Source organism: Sarcophilus harrisii, chromosome 1 (assembly GCF_902635505.1).
Source record: "Sarcophilus harrisii chromosome 1, mSarHar1.11, whole genome shotgun sequence".
Lineage (NCBI taxonomy): Eukaryota > Metazoa > Chordata > Mammalia > Dasyuromorphia > Dasyuridae > Sarcophilus > Sarcophilus harrisii.
In genome coordinates, this window is record NC_045426.1 from 238,981,115 (window position 1) to 239,008,815 (window position 27,701).

At 35.1% G+C, this 27,701-nt stretch overlaps 1 protein-coding gene across 1 annotated transcript in view; it reads left to right on the plus strand.

The window, feature by feature from the left end:
• The window catches only part of TNFAIP8 (TNF alpha induced protein 8), a 124,627-nt gene that overhangs the window by 22,857 nt on the left and 74,069 nt on the right, over positions 1 to 27,701 (plus strand). The window lies entirely within an intron of this gene.

Sequence of the window (27,701 nt, forward strand, 5' to 3'; positions counted from 1 at the left end):
GAGCTGATCCACATAGTTAAGGAAATGTGTCACATTAATGTTCTGGAACTTTGCAAAATGGTGGCTCATCATCATACTATGTAAACTGTAAAGTCCTATTGTAATGTGAGTTACCATTTAAACACCACAACTTGGCAAGGATCCAGTTTATTTAAGCATGTTTTCCAGATAAATTCAGTATTACCACTTAAGTGCCCAAAATAGTTTTTCAATACCAACCATTCTTTGATGGTAATCTTTCTAAAATATGCAGTGCAACTATCCTCTTAGATGAACCACACTGCCATTAAAAAAGAGAGTTTATTATTTGTTTTCGTCACAAGAATAGCAGCAGTATTTTTATCTTAGGTGACAAAATTGCAGAGGTAGAACTAGCACCTGACCTGCCTGGGTGCCAGCTGTAAAATACTGCTGCTCTCACAATCAAGACACATAAAAGTTTCTCCCATTTTCACCACTGACTTATGTAATCAACTAAGCACAATACCCAATGCACTGACCTCAAGATTTTTATCTGAAAATGAGAATAATTATCCCTGTTCCCTTCCTATCTGTTGACAATATTGTGAAACTATTGGCATTGTAATTAATTTCCTCAGATGAAAAGATGTAGAATTATGTTCATTAGAACTTTGTGTTCTTTTTAGATGGTAATTTATTTTAAATATAACTGGCAAATTTTCCTTAGTAATTGTAATTTCTAAAAGTAATAGGTAATACCATGGGGAGAAAAGGGGGGGAAGGAGGAAGGAGGAGAAAAATTGGAACAAAAGGTTTTGCAGTTGTCAATGCTAAAAAGTTACCCATGTATACATCTTGTAAATAAAAAACTATAATGAAAAAAAATTTAAAAATAAAAGTAATAGGTAAGGGATTAAAAAAAAACTAAACATTTATTAAGCATTTACTATTTGTCAGATATCATATTATACATTTTACAAATGTTATCTCATTTGATCCTCATGTGTGAAGTTGGTGAAATTCTTATTTTCATGTTTTTAGATGAGGAAACTAAGGGAGGCAAAGTTGACATGATTTGTTCAGTCAGGGCCACATAGCTAATAAATATCTAGGGTTCCATGTGACCTCAACTCTTTATAACTCTAGGTGCATCGCCTAGTTCCCTAGCTGCCTGTAGATGTAATGCCGAAGAAACTGAGCAAGACAAGAGATTAGAGATCAATTCAATAGTTTAGTAAATGGAGAGAAATACTGGGACCAATGGATCCATGTTGATCCCAGGGTTAGACAAGACTATCATGTCAAAGAGTCTAGCCCCGAATCACGGGACAGTAAGCTTTTTATGGAATAACAAGAACAATGACATAATGGAGGGACCTAGAGGGGATAACCTAATAGAGAGGTTACTGATATTCTAATGACATCTAAAATGGATAAACTTTTATCTTGTCAAACATTAAGAAGGAATGTCTATAAAACCTTTATCTCAAACATTAAGAGGGAAAGGTTATAATCTAAGGCAGAATAACTAAATAGAACCATTAGAGAAACTGGGTCACAACATTAAAAGGGAACTTTGGCATAACAGTAGAGACTGTAAGTACTCATAGAAGGGAGTTTTTCTTTAATATGAGGAAACTTCTATTAAATACACATTGAGACCTTTGCCAATTATATTTAGGCTAGGGATATCTAGATCAAGAATCCCTAAGGTACCTGTGGGGAGATTTCATGGGATCCATTAATTTAGATAGGAAAAAAATTTCATTTTTATTTTCTTTAGCTTCTAACTGAATTACCTTTAATTCGTTTTTTTTTTTTTTTGTTGTTGTTGTTGTTTTGTTTTGTTAAGAAAGAAAAAAAAGGTAAGAAAAAAAAGAAAAGAAAATCAATTCATATTCAGGAAAGGGTCTACAGGTCTCACTATACTGCCAAAGAGATACCTGAAGTAAAAAAAGTTTACGAGAGCATTCATTGTGTGAAGCCCTGAGGGGTTAAGTGATTTAGCCATTGTGGCAGTCATGTGAGTCAGAGGCTGGACCTTAACTCATGTCTTTCTAACTTTTAGGCTGGTTCTTATCTATTACATCATTCTGTCTTTGTCATCTTATAAGCAAATGATGTTTAAGGAAAAATAATACTATATCTAGATTTGCAAGGGAGATTTCAGTGAGAAATCTTTGAAAACTTTTACTCCAAAGGTAGTATGGAAAAAAAGCTTCTCTGGTGCAATAAACTTGGCAGAAAACAACTTTCCTATTTGTATACTGTTGTGTGTGTGTGTGTATATATATATATATATATATATATATATATATATATATATATAGCCTGATTTACAAAGGAAAACACAATTTATAGAGGATCTTGAACTTTTCTTACATAAATAATTGAGTTCTAGTTTAAAGGCCTTTTATTTAATATCAAAACAATTTTTTCCAATTCAATCCAATAAATATACCCTAAGCACCTAGTATGCATCAGGCACTGTGCTAAGTGCTGGAGACAATTAAAAAGACAGTTCCTGTCCTCAGAGCTAACAACACAAAAGAAGGCAGAGAATGGGACACTAGGGAGTACCCAATAAGAGAACATATTCTTCTGTGAAATTGAAACCAGATAGTATCAGATGCAAAGTGGAAGAGATGAGAATCCAGTTTCTATGAAAAAAAGGCATTATGAGGAATTTTGTAGTCCACAATCCAGCCCTCCTGGCAGAGGGGAAAGAGAGATGAGGAAGGTAGTATCAAGCAAGTCTTGATTAAGCAGCTTGGTGATGAGACTAGGAGTGATGAGCTTATCCTGGGATCTTGTTTCTTAAAGTTGAAACCATGCAGAGCAGCAGATGCATTATCTCAGTAAGCTAATTTTTCAAGGAAATATTTTCCAATTTGAAAGTCATTCTAGTTTAGCTAAAATGGAATGTTCAAAGTTTTTGCTTTTGTTTGTAACAGTTTTGTAGAATGCAATAGTTTCTATCCAAAAGTTCATTTTGAAATCGATTAGACCTGGTCAAATTCTTTTTTTTTTTTTTTTTTTTTTTTTTAGTTTTACCTAGAATTTTTATTATGAGAGGACCATTAAGTCATTTTCATTTAGAAAAATTGTATTTGTCACTTTCCCCCAGAAAGCAAATGTTAAATTTGTCAGTTTCATTTCTGTTCATCTCAGAGCAGTCTTTTAAATGACTGTTTCTTTCATTCAATGGCCCAACATTTTCTTTTAATAATAGCTGTTTATTTTTCATAATATGTGCATAGATAGTTTTTAACATTCATCCTTGTAAAACCTTGTGTTCCATATTTTTCTCCCTCCCTGCCTATCTCCTTCCCTGCCTAGACAACAAGGAATCTTGAGTTGGTCAAATTCCAACTTGTTTTCAGTAACATTTGATGACTTTCCAATTCATTGTAAATGCACATATGACAATTTAAGACTTGTTGATGAGATTAGAAGGAGAATCATTCCCAAGAAAGAACATCTTTTCTTGACTTTCCTGGACATTTAAATGGTCTTAGAAATTAGCCATAGATTTGCAAAAATAGCATGTGGTCTTTTATCACCAAAGCTCTCCTTAGAAGGTTTTCTGGAGTAGATGCCTCTATTTCCTTTCTTCTTAACTTTACAGTCTAGCTTCCTATGTCACCATTCAACTGAAACTGTCTCCAAAGTTACAAGTGATCTCTTAATTGACAAATTCAATGTTCTTTTCTCAAGCCTCCTCCTTAATCTCTTTAGTGACTTTGGTACAATCACCCTCTTCTTGATCTTCCATTAGCTTTTTGTTTTCATGGCCCTGCTCTTTTCTGATTCTTCTAACTGCTCTTTCTCAGTATCCTTTGTTGCACATTCATCCAAGTCATGCCACTAACTGTGGATGCCCTATTAGGGCTCTATCCTGGGTCCTTTTCTCATTTCTTAATAGTTGAATCTATGGAAGCTAATAAGATCATTGCCTCTATGCTAATGATTCCCAAATCTACTTATGATTCCCAAATCTACTTATTCAGCCTCAACCTTCAGTGTCTCATCTCCAAATGCCCATCTCAAACACTCCCCTCTCTTATTTTCCTTGTACTGTGGAAAGTACCACCTTCCTGCCAATCCCCTGACTGATAACCTAGGTATCGTCCTTGATTCCTCACCTCTCTAATCCACTGAGTGGAGGATGAACTGAAATAAGAAGAGATTTGAGGCAGGGAGACTAACAAAAAAAAAGGGGATAACCCAGATGTGAAGTGGCCAGAATGATGTAGTCAGAGGGGAGAAGAGAGCATATATGAGAGATGAAGATGTTATGAAGGTAAAAATCCATAGGTATTAGCAATGAATTATATATAGGAGGAGAAGGGAGAGACAGAGAGAGAGAGGTAGGACCTTGTTATCATCATGGTGATCCTCCTAAAGTGCAAATATGACCTGATCATGTCAGTCCCTCCCCCACAAACACATACACAATATCCTCAATGAACTCCACTGGCTCCCTATCACCTCACTATTCATCTGGTGTTCAAAGACCTTCCTCTACTTTCCAGTCTTCTTACACCTTGGACATTCCTGTCTTGCTCCTGTGTTCATCAACTCAGTGGCACTGGCTTCCTTGTTCTTCAACAAGACATTCCATTTTCTGACTCTCCATTTTTATTTGTGATCCCTCATACATTAAATGCTCTCCTTTTTGTCTCTTGGCTTCTTTCAGGTCACAGGAAAAACCTAGTATGCTTCCTTCTGTTGATTATTTCCAATTTAACCTGTATATATAGCTTCTTTTTTTCCATAGTGATTCACATGTTGTTTCCCAGAACATGAAAATTTTCTAAAATGAACATTGTAGGATACTCACGGCTACCTGATCTTTGTATATTATTTTAAGGTTTATAAAAGAGTTTATAACTTTTTCACAACACCTCTGAGAGGTAGATGATATTTACAAATGAGGAAACCAAGACACAAAGAAGTTAAGTGGCTGACCACAGTGAACACAGTTCTAAAAATTTGAGGCCAGTTTTGAGCTCATTTCTTCCTTATTCAAATGAATCAAATGCCTTAGTCAGTGTACCACCTATCTGCCCATAGGTTAGAATACTAATATCAACTTCTCAGAACATTAAAAACTGTAAATGTCAGTAATTATCACCTTCACAGCTAATAGAAAATCTAGAAATTTTCATCCTTGAAAAACTGGTATTTAAATTTCTCCAGTATCCAATATGCTTTGTAATGCCATTTCTCAGGGGTTGAGATTGACAAGTTTGTCCCTTCATATCTGTATGGACATCTCTCTTGGATTTAAAATATGCAGTCCTATTTGTTTTCTTGTCTAGGAAACCTCCTCCCCTGGTTTTTACTACTTTGGAACTTTGTATAGCATATTATCCACAATTTGTGCCATTACCTCATAGGCAACTCATGTTGACTCTGGCTCTATGGCCTGTCTCTGTACACATAAGGCACACTTACCTTGTTACTTCTTCCTATTGTGGAGGAAAGTGGTAGTGGGATTGTACCTAATCATTTTTAAATTGTACTTTTAAAGGGTGAAAATCATGTGTTAGTATGAATGTAAACATTTCTAACAGCCTCATGTGTCGCGGTCAATCAGTGGAGGAAGCAGTTACTTTTATACTCTGAATTTACTTTTTGTGTAACTACAGTGATCAAAAAGTCTTTTTCTTAACTTCCTCCTACTTTTTAAACCTCAACTTCCTCCCTCTGTATTGCTGTATGCAAAAAGTATCCAAAGATGGTTTCTGTTCTGTCTTCTTACTCTATAAGACTAAATGTCAGATAATATCTTTTTTGTTTTCTTTGTCTCTGTCTCTGTCTGTCTCTCTGTCTCAGGAGCATGTTCTCTCAAAGCATAGAGTATAGTGATATTCACAGTTGTGCAGTTTATGTGACCAAATGAAGTTTTGTAGCTTATTTAGCAGTGTGCTCATTAAATAAGAGATGCATCCAATTACTCAAGATCCCCCACCACATAAGCCAATATGTTGGCTAGTGGGACTGAATTGAATCCAAAAATTACAGCTACAAGTGGACCAACTGCTCCAAACTATCATTTAATACAGCCCTCAAAAACCCCATTAACGTGGCCTCGAGGATATAAAGATGATGAGGTGGAAGGGAGCTTTTAAGTCAGATCTTATTCACTATCACTGTATCTGTTGAGAGGTGGGCATAAATAAGATAATCTGAAGAGTGGATAATGGTTTTTATTTAGAATGCAGTGTTCTTTTTTCTTTTTTTTTTTTTTTTTTGAAGACAAAATTGAGGTGAATAGCAATAGTCATTTGCTAAAAAAGCTTGATTATATGGGAGGAAACTCAGTGGTAGAATAGAGGTAGAAGGTAACATGCTTAGAGAATGGGGATTTGTTTTTTTTTTTTTTTTCCTTAACTACTACTTCCTCTCAAACTACCCACTCAAGTTTTTTTTTTAATTTTTTCATAATAGCAGCATATGTAAAAGAAACTCCATCTCTCTGACATCTTAAGTCCAAAAGGTTATTAGTATTCCTATCCATGATCTCATGTGCATTTTCATTTTTAAAAAAGAAAAAAAAAGTAAAACATTCTTCTTAGTTAAATTAACATTAGCTGCTATATGAATGAAAATCCTTAACTTAGTATAAGGGACTAACATGATTAGCATAAATGGAGAAAAATAAAAATAAGCTCGAATAATTTTCAAACTATTTGGCACATATATTACATAGTATACCATAGCATGTAAACCAGAAAGACAGCATACTGTGATGGAAAGAGAGCATTTGACAGGAGTGAAGAGACTAGGATTCTACTAAATAAGTAAGTTATCAAAGGGGATTCATTGTGGGGAAAATCCTGATATTTATGCTTTCTAGATATTTGTTTAAGACAAAGTATAGATGAAAGTATATCTAAATGTGGTCCCTAACATTCATGAAGATTTTTTTGTGTTAATCCAGATTTTAAAATTTTCATTTTTGTATTTTAACTTGAAAAGAGATACTGGAAAATTCCCAGGAAGTTTCCTTATTTTGAGTTGTTTTAAAAAGATATAGTAAATCCACCTCAGACACTTTCTAGTTGTGTGATCCTGGGCAAGTCACTTAATCCTATTTGCCTAAGTTTCTTCATCTGCAAAAAAGAGCTAGAGGAGAATCTTTGTCAAGAAAACTACAAAATAAGGTCCTGAAGAGTTGGACATGATTTTTTAAACAAACAAAAAGATACTAGTTTAGTACCTGCATTCCTAGTCTGGTTCAAATAGGAATGCAGTAATAAGGAAATAAAAAATAAAAAAGAGATTTAGTTTCATAATATGAACTTTAAATAACATATAAGTCCTATAATTAAAAATGAATTCATATTATATTCTTGGCCAAAACATTTAAATAGAGCTATAGGATCTCAGAGTTGCAAGCTATCTAAGAACACATCTAGCTAATTAATACAACTTATTTGATAAATAGTTGCACTTGGTTTTACTGTTCTTAAAATTGTTAGTTGTACTGGCACCTAAATAAGAAAAGACATCCAGTCTTTGCTTGATGATTTTCAAGGAGGGGGTCCTCATTCTCTCCAAAGCAGCCCATTTTACCTTTGGTCAGTCTGGAGGTTTTAAAAAATAAAATGTGGTTTAATTCTAAAGCGGTGATGATCATTTGTGTCCCAGGACTGATGTGCTAATAATGTAAAGAAAATCAGTGCATACAAAGGGCATGTTCAGAACAAAGTGCTAGTGAAAGGCATTCTTCCCCCAGATGTTACACAGGCATTAAGTGTCTTAATACAGACTCCAGGAGATTCAGAGCGTCAAAGTGCCACTTAGGTTGCCAGAGGAAAAAGTCTAGCATGTGGTTGGGAAAAAGGTCCCTGGTCACCCCTCTGGTGTCCAGGAGGAGAACCACCTTCCATTCTTTGAGTCATTGCATTCAAATTCAGCCCTGTTCTCTAGATTTTCTTTTCCCTCCCTCCCTTCTCCCTCCCCCCCTTCCTTCCTACCCTTCCTTCCATCCTTCCCTCCCTCCCACCCTTCCTTTCACCCTTCCTTCCTTTCTTCCTTCCACCCTCCCTTTCTTCCTTCCTTCCTTCCTTCCTTCCACCCTCCCTTTCCACCCTTTCTTCCTTTCTTCCTTCCACCCTCCCTTCCTTTCCTCCTTCCCTTCTTCCCTCCCTCCCTCCCTGAGGCAGTTGTGGTTAAATGACTTGTCCAGGGTCACATAGTCAGGATGTGTTAAGTGAGTGAGGTCAAATTTGAACTCAGGTTCTCCTGACTTCAGATCTGGTAGGTGCTCTATCCATTATATCTGTCCCTAGATTTTCTAAATAAAAAAAAAGATAAATTGAGAAATAGGTGCAATTACTTAATTGCTTGTTGCAACCAGGTACAACATCTCATGCTTTTAAGAAGAGAATTGCCTGACTGGGAGATGAGGTAACCCCAAAATCATGAGTTAGAGCAGATTGACAGAAAGAACAGCAAGTAAACTTTATTGGGAGTAAGGAATATCCACAATGCTAGGATAGTTGGGAAGAATGGACACACAGGGTAGTACTATCCTCAATGCAACAAGAATTGGAGGAATATAGTTCCAGAAGAGGCCTGGATTTTGGCAGGAATCTGAAGCATTGTTATCAGCCATCAGCTACGGAGGCACTTGATGGAAAAAGCAAGTTCAGAATAACGTCATTGCCATGGGGAATTTTAAGCCCACCCAGGGAGGGACTTAGTTTCACTTATTTTATGAGTCCTGTGGATTTCTTCCCAACCCACACAGTTTTCAAATGAGATCAGCCTCTCTGAAAAGCCAGCCTAGTTGTCGTAGAGGAACTCATTGACTAGCTGGAACTCCACACTAATCTTCAATGTGGATCTGGTTATTCCACCCTCTGAAGATTATAATAATGTTGTGTTGTTTCCTTTTTCGAGTTGTTGTTGTGGTTGTTACTAAGTTTTCCAGAATTGTGGTATTGTTCTGAGATTCAGCTTTAAGGTTCAGAAAAAGCCCCATTTGAAGGAACAGTTGATAATCTGAAGCATCTGGGAAAAATTTTGATTTAAAAGAGTTGTTTGGCGATCACCCCGACAGTAATCCTTTTCTCATTTCCTTTGCATCTTTTTAAAGTTCTAGGTTCCTTCATAGTTTAATTTGGAAAGTTAGTTTGCATGTGGAATGAGTTGGAATTGGACAGTGAAATATAGTTAACCTAGTTTAGAAATGTTTGTTAACAGTGTCTAACTTGTCTTTCAAAATTGCAGTATTTAGCATCAGCTGTTTCCCCCCCCCCAAAAAAAAAATCAAATTTGGGAAACAGGAGAGATTTTTGTTTTATTTTTAATTAGTCTGGGTTGTTTGAGTAATCTTTAATAACTTGTAGAACTGAAATATTTAAGTGACACTGAAGGATATACCTATTCCCACATGCTCCTTTTAAGGTACCAAATAATACTGAAATTCCAAATTCAGCACTTTTTTTGGATATGAAAAATTGATTAAAAGAATGTCTCCTTTGATTCCACCACAAGAAGCAGATGCAATTGAGTTCTGTCAATAGAACTTATATGAGTCAATTCTTGTGGAACCTCTTCCCATCAGTGTTCTCGAGTAGTAAAGAGAGTAGTGATTGGGTATCTGGATAGCTTCCTTTCCTACCCCGTCCCCCTTTCACCTTCTTTTTATGTGTTGTCTTTACCCACTATAATGTAAGCTTTTTGAGGGAAGAAACTGTCTTTCTTTTTGTTTGTTCATGGCATATAATTAGTCATTAATAAATGTTTGTTGAATGAGTGAGTGATTGATTGCTTATTCCTGACTCCATCTACTATACTAACCAATTCTCTAAAGACAGTATTGTACGGACCAGACCATTTAATTACCATTGAATAGTCTAGTAGGACAGCCAAGCTAATAAAAATTAAAGACTTCTAAATGTACAGGATAAGCTAGGGATTCCAAGATAGAGATGTGAAAAGAGAAGTATTTCAGGTATGAGGAACAACATATGCAAAAACCCAGAGGCCAGAAGATGGGCAGTGTCACATGAGGGACATATGTAGGTCAGACTGGCTAGAAGATAGTATGAATAATGTGAAATCAATCTGGAAAGACTGATTGTAGCCAGACTTTGAAGGACTTTAAATGTCAAAGAGAACTACTGGTATTTTTTCCTAAAGGCAACAAGGATCCATTTAAGCTTCTTGTGTTCATGGACAGACTTGGAATTTGAGAAGTATCCATTAGCTTCTGTATAGAGAATAGAAAGGAACCAGGATGCAAGGATTAAGATATTAATGCAATAGTCCAGACAAAAGATAATAGTCATGCTCTGGCTAGGTTAAAATGGTCTTATAAACTTTAAAGATATATGTAAGAGGAATAATTTCATTTTTTGCAATTGTATCTTCAGTGCTTTGCATTGTTTCTGCTTAATAAACATTTGTTGATTAATTGATTGACCTGGACTCAGGAGTTATCAATAACATAAGAAGCTAGCTTTATATATATATATATATATATATATATATATATATATATATATATATATATATATTTTAATTTATAGAAGAAAAAAACATTTCCATAACAGTATAATAAAAAAAAAAAGATGATTACACATGAAATTCATATCTACAATGGGTGACTTGCTTTTCCTTTTAGATATACAGCAGTTATCATGTAAAATTTTTTTATTTCCTCTACCCCACTTCCATCCACAGATATGGCAACCATTAGACACAAATAAGTATATGTTCAAATGTACAAATATGTATATATATATATATATACAAAATTATTCTATGCATATGTATAGAATACTATTTATATAATTATTTAGTATTAATTGCTTATTTATTATGATCATTTATGTAACATTTATCAGTTCTATCTCTGGATGCAAATAGCATCTTTCTTAATGTGTCCTTTATAATTAATTAGGATATTTATAATAGTTAAAATGACTTATTTCTTCAAAGTCATCCTTAAACAATTTTGCTGTGTGCAATGTTCTTTTGGTTCTGCTCATTTTGCTCTTTATTATTTCATGTACATCTTTTCATGTTTTTCTAAGATCATTGAGTTCACATTTCTTATAGCACTATAATATTCCATCATAATCATCAACAACTTGTTCAACCATTTCCTAATTGCTGGACATCCCTGCAACTCCCAGTTCTTTGCCACCACAAAGAGAGCTACTATATACATTTAGAACAGAGATGTTCTTTTCCTTTTTACCAACAGATCTTTGGAAATAAAACTAGTAGTGGTATTATTGAATCCAAGGAGAGTCTAATAATTCTTTGGGCATAATTCCAGATTGCTCCCTGAAATGATTCAATCAAGTCAATTCTTTATTACCTGTGTGACATCAGCAAATAAGTCATTCACTTCTTTTCACCTTACTTTACATATCTTTAAAGTTGGACTGGGTAGTCTTGAAAGCTCCTTCCTAGTCTTAATTATTTTTTGAAAAAGAAAAGAAAATGAGGCAGGCTCAGAGAAAAGAGGGAATAAGCATTTATTAAGTGTCTACTATGTGTCAGACAGGCACACTGTGCTAAGCACTTCACAAATATTATCTCACTTAATTCTCACAATGACCCTGGAAGGTAGGTGCTATTATCATCCCCATTTTATGGTTGAGTAAACAGAGGCTAGATTTGAGTCAGGAATTCCTGACTCCAGGACCAGTACTCTATCGACTGTGCCATGTAGCTATCCCACATGGGGTTATGAATGCTAAAAGCTGCACTGTTGATCAAAGTGTAGCAAAGCTGTAGTGAGAAATGAGTAATTCAAGAGAGGAGGGAAAAAGAGAACCTAAGGGAAAAGATAAAAAGGAAGCAAGTAGAAGAAAAACAAAAATTAAAGAACCATTGGTTTCCATTTTTATTATTGTGGACAGGAGGGCAGGAAAAGGTTTTGGGGTACAAAAAATTAGGAAAGTTAGGGTATTTTTTTTTAGACTTTCAGATTTTATCTCTAAAATTATGGAAATCACATTAAACAAATTAAAATGACATTTTTTAATAGATCTAAACTTCCTCATTTGTGGTGATTTTATTGACTATACAACAGACAAGGGTGTGTGGGGTTGTACAGGAAATAATTTCTTCTCCCTTACTCTGATAGTTATAGATAGAACCAGATCAGAATGGCAGTCTTAGAATACTTTTATACTCTGTGCTGTCCTGTCTTATTCTGTAGTACACAGGAACCTGCTGGACTTCTCAGGGTCTGTATTTTTCTTTAGAAAGGGGTTAAGCTACAACCAACCTCTCTGGGAAGATGGAAAGAGTTATAATTCTTGTAGAAATTCTGAGGTAAAGGGTACAGTAGCTGGGGCAAAGCAGAGGAAGCCTTGATTTTATAATGACCCCTGTCATGATGGCTGCAATCTAGGCTAGATTAGAAATACCAGATAAAAGGACACCCAAATTTAGCCATTATCATAAATGAAAATCTGAGACTGCCTTTTTATCTAATGACACATGTAGTGGGGATGGTAGAATGTCATATTGACCTGGTGTTTGGACTTCAGTGCTGTATCCCCAGGAGAGAACAACCCCAGTTGTTTTATTTACTCCCTTTCTCACTTCCCTTCCCTCTCACTACCAGAAACTGAATGCAGAGAAAATTACTAGGTTTTGGCAACTAAGCAGTTTTTAGGGCTATCAAGTCAACACTTTCTTTCATTCTTCTTAACTTTCTACCTTAAGGTAAAACAGATTCATGAGATCTTTGGATATATATTCTTTCTGCCCTCAAAGTTAGTCCATACCATGGCATCATGGTACAATTTGGTTTCCTCCACTTTCTTATACAGACAAGTGACTTACTGTATTTAACATGGTCAATAAGTATTTATTAAGAAGTACCATGTCAGGCACTGTGCTAAGCACTGGAGATAGAAAAAAGAACAAAAAAAAAAATGATCCCTATCTTTGGAAAGCTCACATTCTCATGGCAGAGGCAATATGTAAATAATTATGTATATTCAAGACATGTATAAATTGGAGGTAATCTCACTAGTACTGTGTAATTAAGGAGGGGGCAGCAATAGAAGGGAGGAAGACAACACCTAATTATCTCATTTGAACCTTACAATTCTAGGAGATAGAGTTATTGATCCTTAATTTATAGTCGAGGAAATTGGGGTTTGTTTTTTCCTTTTTAAATTAGATTTGTATTGGTGAATAAACTCTAGTTCTCTTAGAATTACATAGTAAGTGCTTGGACTTAGGTCTTGACTCCAGGCCCAACTCTTACTGATTACATCCTGCAAGAAGGTGTGATTTGAGCCAAGTCTTAAAGAAAGCCAAAGAATTTAAGAAATAAAAACAAGAAGAGGGAACATTATATGAGGGTACAGCAATAAAGAGGCATTGTGAGATGTTTTATAAGATGTTCAAGAAACAGCAGTAAAGGGCAGTTGGGTGTTGCAATAGATAAGAAAGAACACCAGCCTTGGAGTCAGAATTTGAGTTCAGATTCAGCTTTAGACACTAGTTTCTGACTCTGAGCAAATCATTTAACTCTGTTTGCTTCAGATTCCTGATCTATAAAATGAGCCGGAAGAGGAAATGGCAAACCTCTCCAGTATATTTGCCAAGAGTGAGACATGACTGAAAAAATCAACAACAATAAAGCTAGTATCATTGGATTGATTATATATTACATGAAGAACAGTAAATACAAGAAAACCAGAAAAGGGAAAGCAAGCCAGGTTGTGATGGGTTTTAAGAGTATTTTGTATTTGATTGCCATGGTAATAGGGAGCCACTGGAGCTTACTGAATAGCATGGTAACATAGACCTATGCTTTGGAAAAAATATCACATGGCAGCTAAGTGGATGATTATTAGATATGTAGAGTGAGTATAAATGGGAAATCAAGGTGACAATAAGGTTGCGAGCTTAGGTGACCAGGAATATGATGATGCCTTGGACAGCGGTAAGAAAATTGGGGAGAGCAAAGGTCTGAAAGGAGAGTTATTGAATCCTATTTTGATCATGATGAGTTTATGATGCCCATCAGGTGTCCATTTTAAAATGTCCAAAAAGCAAGTGAAGATACATGACTGAAGCTTAGGGCAAAGATTAGGGACTACTGAGTAATAAATGTTCGAAGAATGTGAATAGACAATTTTCAGATGAAGAAGTTAAAATCACTTATAGTCATATGTAAAAATGCTCTAAATCACTATTGATCGGAGAAATGACAATTAAGACAACTATGAGGTACCACTACTCAACTCTCAGATTGGCTAAGATGACAGGAAAAGATAATGATGAATGTTGGAGGGAATGTGGGAAAACTGGGACACTGATACATTGTTGGTGGAGTTGTGAACTGATCCAACCATTCTGGAGAGCAAAATAGAACTGTGCCCAAAGGGCTATCATACTGTGCATATCCTTTGATCCAGCAGTGTTTCTGCTAGGCCTGTATTCCAAAGAGATCCTAAAAAAGGGAAAGGGACTCACAAGTGCAAAAAATATTTGTAGGAGCCATTTTATAGTGGCAAGGAACTAGAAACTGAGTGGATGACCATCAGATAGGGAATGGCTGAATACGTTATGTTATCTTTTTAAACAATGAGGTAATTCAGGTCAATTCCAATAGACTTGTGGTGGAGAAAGCCATCTGCACTTAGAGGACTGTGGGAACTGAATGTGTATCACAATATGTTATTTTCAACTTTTTTTTTATTGTTTGCTTGCTTTTTGTTTTCTCTTATTTTTTCCTTTTTGATATTTTTCTTATGCAATATGATAAATGTGGAAATGTTTAGAAGAACTGCATATGTTTAACATATATTGGATTACTTGCTCTCTAAGGGAGGGAATGGGGGAAAGGCGGGAGAAAAAGTTTGGAACACATTTGGAAGGATGAACGTTGAAAACTATGCATATATTTTGGAAAGTAAAAAGCTAAATATACAGAGCTGGAAATCATTTGTCTGGAAATCATAATTAAACCCATGAGAGCTGAGGAAAACACTAATAGATACAGCAGTAGAGGGAGAAAAGAAGAGGACCTAGGGGGGCATCCACTGTTCTCTGCCTTTTCCAGATTTTGGCTAAGTCACATAGGCAAACAATTAAGCACTTGCTACATTGAGCTGCTTGCTGTTAAATACTGAGATCAGCACTAGAATAAAAGAAACCGTCAAGGAACTTTCAATTTCTTAGCTTTGAGTACCTCCCTACACTTGCTATTTATGTGTAGAACATTGTAGTGCAAAGATCAATTAACACAGGTTCACAGCAGCATCTTAATTGTTAATGTTGACACTTATGTCGATTTTGGAGAAAGTGATCTATTTTGGGAAGATGGCTGCCTTTTTTGTTTGCATGCATACATCTCCTATCCGTCTCTCAAAGCAAAAGAAAGCAAAAAAAATAAAGATGTGGTAGTTTCTCACTTCTACTCTTTTAAAACGTCTCCCCAGAATTCTTTGAGATCTTTTTTAAGAGTAAGAATTCATGGGGCAGCTAGTTGATATAGTGGATAGAGCCCTGAAGTCAGGAGGACCTGAGTTCAAAGTTGGCCTTAAACACTTAACACTTCCTTGGCTGTTTGACTCTGGGTAACACCAATTGCCTCAGCAGAAAAAACAAAACAAAAAAAGGAATTCATGTTTTACTGTTCAGGAAGCAATGAGATGAGATGTTCAAGGGTTGTGTGCACCCCCTGTATACAAAGAGAGTTAGGATTGATGCCGCTCCCTTTCTATCCACTGTATACCACATTTGTTGAAAGCGTAAACTTTCTAAGCTTTAATTTCATGCTAGTCATTTACAAGTATTTTATTTCACTTTTTTTGACTAAAAAATGTAATATGAATGTAATAGAATAGTATTGCCCTGTAAGAAATGATGAAAGAGAAACCTGGGAAGGTTTTATAATAGTTATTATATTTACTTATTATTTATATATGTCATATACAGCCATATAATGGCTACAACATTGTAAAAATTTCGAAAACAAAGAAACAAAAAGCTATGAAATAATTGGGAACTATGATCAATGAACTATTAAGTCATTACTCCAGAAGACTGATGAATCGTCTTTCTTCCATCCTAGCTCCATGCCCCTTAGTTAAGAATCAATAAAAATAAAAGTAGAAAATGAGATAAACATTTTCAAACACATCCAATGTGTAGATTTGTTTTGCTTGACTATATTTTCTTGTTGCAAAGGACAGGCTCTTACTTGGGGGAAAGTGTGAGGATAATGATACTGATAATGATAGTAATAATGATATTGATACAGTAAAAGAAAAAAGAAAAACGTGTGAATCATTAAAAATTTCAGAAATTTCTAAATATATAAAGCTCTAGTTTACTGGTAGCTTGTGCAGGTAGCAACCAGTCTGCATCCATTATGTATCAAGAGTCTCTTCAATTTTACAATTAAAGACTATATAATGCATGCCATGACAGGTGACGAAACCAGGTTCCCAGAATAACAAGCAAAACAGCTTTTAGACTCGTTAGTGTATGCATACTTGCTAAGCTTGTAGTTGAGTCCAGTGCTACAATATGAGTTATCTGGGGTAAGAAAATGTGTAAACCTGAAAGAAATACAAATATTGGGGAACAAATCCCAGGAGGTTGTTTGTTTCCTTTCTTTGAACTTCTGTGATATTACCAAGACACCTCCTAATCTAGCTGTGGAAGTACCGCTCTGGTTTGGCCCTGGAGAAAATGCCGAGGTTAAGTGAGTTAAAAATAAAATCAAAGTCTGGCGGGATTTAGAGTAGTGTTAATGTAACTAAATAATATAGAGTTAATTTCTTGAAGAAAGAATCTGTGTTTATGGTTTGAAGTATAGCTTATTACATTTTCTCTTTGTTGATGATGAGGGTGGAGGGACATGAAGCAGATGCACTTTAAATTCTTTCACAAACATTTTCTTTTGTCAATGAAATATGAAATACTTTAGAAATGGAGCTTCAAGAGAAGACTGTTTCTTGTCTCCCATTTTTCTCGACATTGTTCATGTATTTATTTAATTATTCCAAGACTTGTATACCACAGTGGTTTTATGGCATATTTTGAGACAGGTAAAATTAAACTGCTTATTTCTTCTGCCATACAGGTTTTTTGTCAAATTATATTTTTGCTTATAATTATGTTATATTAATCACAAGAGATTTTTACTCTTTTGTATTTAAAAGATAGATTTAAGTTGTTTATTTCCTTTCTTTCACCATGTAGAATATTGTCAAAATGTGTTGTATGTTACTCATGTTACATTAGATATGAGATTTTACCTTTCTGTACTTAAGAGGTTTCTCTACTAACTAACATTTCAATTTAGGAAACATTAAGTATTTGCTATGTATATACACATAGGACTGTGCACTTCATGAAGATACAAAGATACATGGTGGCACAGGCATTGCTTTCAGTGAGCTTACATACTAATGGAGGAACAGGTGTGTGTGTGTGTGTGTGTGTGTGTGTGTGTGTGTGTGTGTTTACTCCCAAACCCTCCCCACTATTTTTTTTTTTTTTTTTGTTGAGGCAATTGGGGTTAAGTTTCTTGCCCAGGACCACACAGCCAAATAGTGTTAAGTGTCTGAGGGCACATTTGAACTCAGGTCCTCCTGACTTCAGGGTTGGTGCTCTATCCACTGCATCATCTAGCTGCCCCCACTATTCTTTTCATTGCTGTTAACTCATAATTACAGATTAATTTTTAATTAAAGTGACATCATAAAATCAGTACATCCCACACACACCATAAACTTGTAATGTACTTTTTCATTAATATGCACAGGGAAAAGTGGGTACAAAGTTAAGAGTACAATAGTATTGAGGTTTGCATGTAGGAAATGTAAGTGGTCAAAGCTCATAATTGTGGTACTCTTGGTATTCTGTGGTATTCTGTTTCTCTTTGTAGAGTCCAAAGGCAGCCCTCCCCGGGGAACAACATGGATAGGTTGCCTAACTGAGCTCCAGGGTTTGCTTCTTTCCAAAGTGTGACACTTGTCATTCCTTAAATTATACTGTTAGTGCTAGAAAATAAACGTTGCAGTCTTACAGAAGAAACGTTAGGTAGTAATAACATTAACGTAATATTTATCTAGGGTTCACAGAATGTATGACAAGTTAAGAATTTCTAAGTCATTTTAACTCAATCCTAATCATACATAAAGATTTTATTTTCCATTATGTAATTTGAAATATTATTTGTAAGTCTCCCTAGAAAAGTGAAGGAATACTGTGACCATTCATATAAGACCCTTTCATTTTTGTATTTCCTGTAGTGTGTGTGTGTATATTTATGTGTGTGATATGATTTTCTTCTAGTGTAGTAGTGAGTAATGTATAACCTACTGTCTGTATTCCACTGTAGGTGTTGGCATTCCTATCAGTGATGCAAATCACAACCTGTCTATGCAAACTCCCCACCCTATCTCCCCCCACCCCCACCCCATGCAAATTGTCCCTGTCTTTCACTTTGTCTCAGTGGTTCCATAAACATGCTGCAAATCATATGCAACCCATAAGTGACTTGGAATCATAGGATGGGAAGAATCTTAGAAAATGTTTAGCTGGACCCCCTCATTTTACAGATGAGAAATTTGAGTCCCAAAAAAGGTAAAATGATTTGCCTAAAGTTATGTAGCTTGTTAATGGCAGATTCATGACTGTAGAACCCAAATCTCTTGACCTAGCCCAGCTCTTTTTTCATTCTAGCAATTAGCCACTATAGATCAGCTAAGGACAACTCTTAATATTCTAACTCAAGTCCCCAAGAGAAAAGAGGTGTCTGAGTAATTCTGTGACTGCAGTGCTTCAAACCAATCATATGTGACAGTGCTATGAGTCCCTCAAGAGTAAATCTGATGAGTCCCCCACAGCTGTTATGGAAAAGGACTGACTTTGATGAAGTACAGAAATAATCTGCTCCAGCCAAAATCACTCTCCTCTGTGCCTTGTAGATGGTAAACAATAGGTCAAGTAATGATTTAGTTATTATACCTCAATATAGTGATGTGGAGAATGTTTAAATTGAAAGGTTTACATCAGATATAATCAGTGCTTAAAATAGTAATAAGCATGTAGTCAACACATAAATACTCTCGCTCATTGTTTTATTCCTTTATTCATTCATATTTCTTCTGTCTCTAAAGGCTTCGAGTTCAAGTGATAACAGGTTCATCTATGGAAATCACTTTTTGTATTTCTTGTGTTGTATACTTCACCAAATTGAAATGGACAAATATGGTAGTGGTATGCCAAATTCCCTGTATCTCAGCTTGGCTACAGAGTATAGAATTAAACAGAGTTATCTGATAAAAGTCTGATACAATGTTCAAAACAGTATTAAATATGGACAAAGAATGAGTTCGTGCTTTTTGTGTATGTTGTCTCCTGACTTGTGCATCCTAAGACTTACGTTTCTCTGCTCAACCCTTTACTACAGATCTTTAGACTGAGAATCAGCCTAGCTAAATTCAAAATTCATTCCCCAAAAGTTGGCCATGTGACACTTAAAAATTTTATGGTCATACCAACTCATACATACTGTTTAGACATATACTCTCATAACTGTGAAAATGCAAGCAATGAAAACAAATCTTTTACAGTAGTGAAAGTTGGGACAGCTAGGTGGTGCAGTGGATAGAGCACCACCCCTGAAGTCAGGAGGACCTGGGTTCAAATCTGGTCTCAGACACTTAACACTTCCTAGCTGTGTGACCCTGGGCAAGTCACTTAACCCCAATTGCCTCGCCTTCTCTCCCCCCCCCCCCCCCAAGTAGAATAATAAAAGTATTAGTGGTGGAAGGGGTGCTGGACTTGATGTTGGAAGAACCTGTTTTCAAATCCTACCTCAGAGACTTACTAGTTGTGTGACTCATTTAAACCACTCTCAGTTTCAGTTTTCCTCATCTGTAAAATGGAAATAATAGTGGCAACTATCCTTACAAGGTTTTTGTGAGGTTCCAGAGAACTTATTTTGCAAGCTTAAAAGTGTTATATAAATAATAGCCACAAACTCTGCCTTTATTTCCAAATGAGGGTTCTTAACGTTTTGTATCATGGACCTCTTTGGCAATCTGGTGTAGCTTATGGGTCTTCTCAGAGTAATGTTTTTAAATGCATAAAAATACAAAAGATTACAAAAGTTGGGCAGTGGATTGAGTGCTAGGTCTGAAGTCAAGAAAACCTGTATTGAAATCTAGCCTCAGAGACTTATTAGATATGCGACTCTGGGCAAGTCACTTGATTTCAATTTGTGTTGGAGGCAGCTGGGTGGTTCAGTGGAAAGAGTGCTGGACCTGGAATCAAGAAAACCTAATTTCAAATTTGGTCTAAATAACTTATTAGCTGTGAGACAGCAGCATCTTTGCCAAGAAAACCCATGCATTGTATTGACATGATGATCCTTAGGGTCACAAAGAGTCAGACACAAGTGAATCAATAAATAACAATAATTTATGGTGAGAGAGATAGAAGGAAGAGCTTTTTTGCAGAGTTTTCTCTACATGTTTGCAAGAAAAATAATTGTTAGTCATAACTATTTGTGGCAGGATAATGCAGATATAAATACAAATATCTTTAGATCTCTTAAGGAAAACTCCCTGCCAAGGCTGAGTCAAAGTTAAGTTTGAGGCCCAGGCCAGATCATTACTAACATATGTTGTGTTGCAAGAAGATTTGACATCTATTCCCTCATCTGCTTGTAAAACCCTCTTATAAGGATGTTAGCATTCAGCAGCATCTGAGAGAGTTGATGAAAATCTCAACAAAACCCCACTTCTGAGATATAAATATGGGCAGTCCAGTGTAGGGGATAAAGAAAAGTGCTGTAATTAGTTTCAAGATAAGGCTTTGCTAAGACATTCTGAGTGGATGTCAAAATTTAAAGTAAAACCCAGCCTTTTGTGATTTTCTTTTCTATTTTTTTCTCCCAACCACTTACCAACAAATTTGCTATGGTACTTAGTCTAAACATTCTGGTACTTTTCTCCACAGAGGTATCAGCAGGTAACAAAAAAGTACATGCTACTTTTTTATGGTGCTATGGTTGTGTTCTTGGGATGTGATTTTCATGATAGTCTCAATGTATGAAGATGTAGAAGTCTTATTATATTCTCAGAATTTTAGAGCTAGAAGAGACCTTACAGATGGCCTATTCTATCCCTTTACTTTTAATTTCTTTTTCTTCTGAATTCAATAAATACAAAAAAGGAACATTTTGTTAATAATGATAACTAGCATTTATGTAGTACTTTAAGATTTGCAAAGCGTTTTACAAATATTATCTCATTTGATCCTTACACAATTTCTGACACTGAAGAAAACTGGTCAAGTGATTTGTCCACAGTCACAAAGGTAATAGGTTTTTAAGATAGAATTTGAACTCAGATCTTCTGGCTCCAAATATAGTACTCTATTCACTATGTTTTGATGCTTCTCTAATATGTTTTTGTTAGAAGATATGTGTTTGATTATTAATGCTAATATTGATTGGACATCTCAATGTCTCAATGGATAGAGTACTGTGCATAGAATTAGGAAGAGAAGATCTTTTTCCTGAGTTCAGATCCAGTCTCAGAGACGTACTGTGTGACCTTGGGCAAGTCCTTTAACCCTGTTTGCTCCAGTTTCCTCAACCACAAAATGAATTGGAGAAGGAAATGACAAAACACTCCAGTATCTTTGCCAAGAAAACTCCAAATAGGATTATGAGTAGTGTGACTGAGACTGAACAGCAACCTGTCACTGATTAGTGAGGCAGCTCTGGGCAAGTCATTTGTAACCTTTCTTCTATACCCTTCTTCCTTCCCTCCTTCCTCCTCCCCCCTTCTTCATGTATAAAATAGAAATATATTTATTTGTCCATTTATCTCTTCAGGTTGTTGTTTTTGAAAGCACTTAAAAACCTTAATATATTACGTTAATATGAATTGTTTTCCATTTTAAAAAAGGAAAGTGACTACCTACCTGTTTCACAATAAAGATCCTCCTTATAGCCAGATGTTAATTTATAATAAAAGAATTAAAATGTCTAACAGTAGGACAATGCCCTGAAATTAGAGAGAAATTCCACCTGAATAGTGTACACAGTGACTTTATTTGGTCATGAACATTGATTTTGAGAGAAATAATTCATTTTGGACTATTCCAATCAGTATTAATCAATTTGATAGAATCATATAAAATGCTATATATAACTCCCAGAATTGGGAGTTGCACGTTCTAATTCACTTGCTTAACTATAGAAAGTTAAACTAAAGGCCCTCTACCTTTGTTTTCCCTTTTGATGATGACCAAAGATGACAACTACATGGAAAGTCCCCCAAAATATTTTTGTAGCTCTCGATCAACTTCTTGTCTAAAAGGAGCAGATGACCATCTTATGACTTCTTAGGACACTGACTGTGATGGATTGTACCATTTCTTTCTGCCCAAGAGAATCCTGTCCATCTTATGTGGAAATATTCCTTGCTTCACCCAACTTGTAAAGTTGCTGACACATTATTTTGCTTATTCAATGGGATTATTTTGTATTTGGTACAGCTGTTGTGGAATGACTGGCCATCCAGCCCTATTAAAAACAGGATCCTGGAAGGAGGAGGTATCTTAACTTAGATCATGAGGAAAATCTAAAGTTCACTTCATTAGAGGGGAACATGGGCCTCTTGACTATTGACTTAGACCTCTGCTTCCCTATCTATTGTTGTAGGTGGGATAATTTTAATCTCCACAATTTTGAACTGAAAAGAAATAAAAGTTTCTTCTCATTTAAGACTAATTTGAGTTTTATGGATGCTTTGTGTGAAAGCTAGCAGCCACAGGCATTGAAAGCTACTTCCTTGGAAGTTGCCAACTTAAAAAAATGCACCTTTTTTTTTTCTTTCCCTAGACTGTTTTCTATGTTAGTTAAGATAAAGCTAAACCCAGAGGCTAGCTCTTAAATTTGTTATCACTGCCTTCCCACCACTACTTAGTATGTTCTTTATCCGATTTTAAGAATCATTCCATTATCCATCTTCCAGGTATCTAATATCTTGGTTATTCCTGCCCAGAGCAAAAAAAAAAAAAAAAAAAAACCAAATAATTTATACTAAAATGCATTTACATTCTTTCTCTGCATCTATTTTAGCCTTAAGTTTCTTCTATTTGTAAAAATGAGAAAGTTGGAATGAACCTCCAGCTTTAAATTGTTTTTTTTTTCTTGATAATTATGATCAAAAGAGATTGAGAAGTGAAATGCAGACCTTTACTTGACAATGTTGAATGTGTTAATTTAGGGGATTATTTATGTAATTGAAGAAAAGGATGTTGATATACCTAATCCCTGAGTTTTATTTTTTGTTTTTTTTTGGGGGGGGGGGGAGTGAAATTACATTCTTAACTCTTTACTAAGAAAAAATTTCCAGAGTTACATTAGAAGGGTCATAATTTTTAACTATGTACTACTTGAAAAAATATGTTTTATCTGGAAAATCAACTTATCCAGAATATTCCATTTCTCCAGAATAAATTACATGTTCCTATGTTTGCCGTGGAGTGAGGATGTGGAACAGTAGAGGGGCCATTGCAGCCCCTCTAAAAGATTAGCCTTTATCCTAAAGCTTTATCTTTGGTAGGACCAAAAAAACTGGAAATACCATATGCAATATGGAAACTTGTTGTGAAATGAAACTCACTTTTACAATTTGTGTAGGCCAAGGGAAACTTTGTCAGCTACACTGTTGGCTTCTTTGATACTAAGGACTTAAAATAGCATGACAACTTAGAAGTGAGCAATATGAGATTAAATGTCCTAGAGTGGATTATACAATTTTATTTTGTATAGAACCATTTTATATTTGTTTTGAAGTCAAAGTTGATGTGTTTGCTTGAATAAATTAACTTTCCACTCTTTATCTTGTATAAGAAAAATCATATCATTTGTTAATGACTAGGAAGGAAAAGTTCTAAATAGTTTACTAGCAAGCCTATAGAAATGAGGTCAGTGTGGGGAAAAAAATGCTTACAACTATTATAACCATTAATAGTATCTGTTTCCAGTGCATAAAGATAACTTACAATGCCTATTAACTTTTTTGCTACACTCTTTCATGAGAGGAAGAAATAGAATACTGACTATATTTGTGATAACTGTCAATAGTCATGTTCTCTGGGTCTCATACTGTATATCCAGGTTATAATCTTTTTCTCCACACACACAGTCACCATCCTAATACTGGCTCATGTCTAGTTGGTATCCAATCTTCAAATTGCTCTCTCTATACCAATTAATCAGTTACCAAAGTGATGGCAGGTCTGACCATGCGACCCCAATCCTCTCACTGACTGAATTTCAGGGTCTTTTTACTTCCAGGACAAAATATAAAATCTTCTTTTTGTTACTTATTATTTTTCACAACTTTGCCTTTTCCTTTCTTCACGTCTCCTGTGATCCAGCTGATGTGGTCTATTTGCTCTTCCTTAATCAGTAAACTCCGTCTAACAATGGGCCTTTTCTCTAGCTGCTTTCTCTCCTTGGCTGCTCCATTCTTGGAATTCTCTCCTTCACCTTCAGCTTCTTCCTTGGCTTCCTTAAAAACTCGACTGAGAAGCTTTTGCAGGTTCCCTTGGATACTATTTATTTCCTTATCTCAAAGGTACCCTTCCCCATACACTATCTGTATCAATATATAAAGCAATTTTTTTTGTTGTTCATCTTTTAAAAATGTTTTATTAAAGCATTTTATTTACAAAGCATAGGCATGGGCAATTTTTCCAACATTGACCCTTGCATAACCTTTTGTTGAAAATTTTCCCCTCCTTCCCCTCACCCCCTCCCCTAGCTGGCAAGTAGTCCAATATATGTTAAATATGTTAAAATACGTGTTAGATCATATATATATATACATACATACAGTTACCTTGTTGCACAAGAAAACTCAGATCAAGAAGGAAAAAAAAGAAAAACTGAGAAAGAAAACAAAATGCAAACAAATAATAACAGAGAGAATGAGAATGGTATGTTGTATTCCACACTCTGTTCCCATGGTTCTCTCTCTGGGTGTAGATGGCTCTCTTCATCACTGCAAGTGGAACTGGTTTGAATCATCTCACTGTTGAAGAGAACCACATCCATCAGAATTGATCATCGTATGGTCTTGTTGTTGCCATGTATAATGATCTCCTGGTTCTGCTCATTTCACTTAGTATCAGTTCATGTAAGTCTCTCCAGGACTCTTTGAAATCATCCTGGTGCTCGTTCCTTACAGAACAATAATATTCCATAACATTCATATACCATGATTTATTTAGCCATTATCCAGTTGATGGGCATCCATTCAGTTTCCAGTTTCTTGCCACGAAAAAGAGGGCTGCTGCAAATATTCTTACATATACAGGTCCCTTTCCCTTCCTTAAGATCTCTTTGGGATATGATCCCAGTAGAAACACTGGTGAATCAAAGGGTATGCATAGTTTGATAACTTTTTGAGCATAATTCCAAATCGCTCTCCAGAATGGCTGGATGTATTCACAATTCCACCAACAATGTATCAGTGTCCCAGTTTTCCCACATCCCTTCCAACATTTGTCGTTATCCTTTCTTGTCATCTTAGCCAATCTGACAGGTGTGTAGTAGTATCTCAGAGTTGTCTTAATTTGCATTTCTCTGATCAATAATGATTTGGAGCACCTTTTCATGTGGCTACAAATATCCTTTGACCATTTATCAATTGGAGAATGACTAGAACTATTATAAATTTGTCAGTTTTCTATATATTTTAGAAATGAGGCCTTTATCAGATCCTTTGAATGTAAAAATGTTTTCCCAGTTTATTGCTTCCTTTCTAATCTGCATCAATTTTGTTTGTACAAAAACTTTTTAATTTAATATAATCAAAATTTTTTTATTTTCTTTTGATTATCTATTTTATTATCAATAATGATCTCTAGTTCTTCTTTCATCACAAATTCCTTCCTTCTCCACAGGTCTGAGAGGCAAACTATCCTATGTTCTTCTAATTTGTTTATAGTATCATTCTTTATGTCTTATCGACCTTATCTTGGTTAACAATGTTAGATGTGGGTCTATGCCTACTTTCTGCCATACTAGTTTTCAATTTTCCAAGCAGTTTTTGTCAAATAGTGAATTCTTAACCCAAAAGCTAGGGCCTTGGGTTTGTAAAACACTCGATTGTTATAGCCATTGGCTATTTTATTCTGTGAACCTAACCTATTCTACTGGTCAACTTCTCAATTTCTTAGCCAGTACCAATGGTTTTGATGACTGCTGCTTTATGATATAGTTTTAGATCTGTGCAGGTAGGCCACCTTCATTTGCTTTTCTCTTCATTAATTTCTTTGAAATTCTTGACCTTTTGTTCTTCCAGATGAATTTTGATGCTATTTTTTCTAGTTCAGTAAAATAGTTTCTTGAGAGTTTGATTGATAATAGCACTAAATAATTAATTTAGAGTATTTAGAGTATTGTCATCTTTATTATATTTGCTCAAACTATCCATGAACACTTGGTATTTTTCCAATTGCTTAGATCTGACATTTTGTGTGGAAAATGTTTTGTAGTTTTATTCATATAGTTCCTGACTTTCCCTTGATAGATAAATTCCCAAATATTTTATATTATCAACAGTTTTTTTTTTAAATAGAATTTCTCTTTGTATCTCTTGCTGTTGGATTTTGTTAGTGATGTATAAGAATGCTAATGATTTATATGGATTTATTTTGTATCTGCAACTTTGCTAAAGTTGTGGATTATTTCTAATAGTTTTTTTAGTTAATTTTCCAGGGTACTCTTAAGTATACCATTGTATCATCTGCAAACAGTGATAATTTCATTTCCTTATTACTTACTCTAATTCCTTTAATTTCTTCTTCTTCTCTTATTGCCAAGGCTAGTATTTCTAATACAATATTGAATAGCAATGGTGATAGTAGGCAATTTTGTTTCACCCTTGAACTTATTGGGAATGGTTCTAGTTTATCCCCATTACACACTGTGCTTGCTGATGGTTTTAAATAGATGCTACTGACTATTTTAAGGAAAAGTCCATTTATTCCTGTACTCTCAAGTGTTTTTAATAGGAATGGATGTTGGATTTTATCAAATGCTTTTTCTGCATCTATTGAGATGATCATATGGTTTTTGTTAATTTTGTTATTGATATAGTAAATTATGCTAATAGTTTTCCTAATGTTGAACCAGCCCTGCATTCCTGGTATAAATCCTACTTGGTAATGTGTATTATCCTGGGGATGATTATCTGTAATATCTTTGCTAATATTTTATTTAAGATTTTTGTATCAATATTCATTAGGGAGATTGGTCTATAATTTTCCTAATCTGTTTTTGTGCCTAACCCTAACCCTAACCCTGCTATATATTTATATATATCATACTATATATTCAGGTTATATCCTTTCTCTCCACATACACAGTCACCATCCTAATACTGCTTTAGATATTAGTATCATGTCTGTGTTATAAAAGGAATTTGGTGGGAGTCCTTCATTCCCTATTTTTCCAAATAGTTTACATAGTATTGGAGTTAATTGTTCTTTAAATATTTGGTAGAATTTACATATAAATCCATCTGGTCCTGGGGAATTTTTCTTAGGGAGGTAATTAATAGCTTTTCTAAAATGGGACTATTTAAGTAATTTATTTCTTCTTCTGTTAATCTAGGAAATCTATATTTTTGTAGGTATTCCCCCATTTCACTTAGGTTGTCAAAATTTATTGGCATAGACTTGGG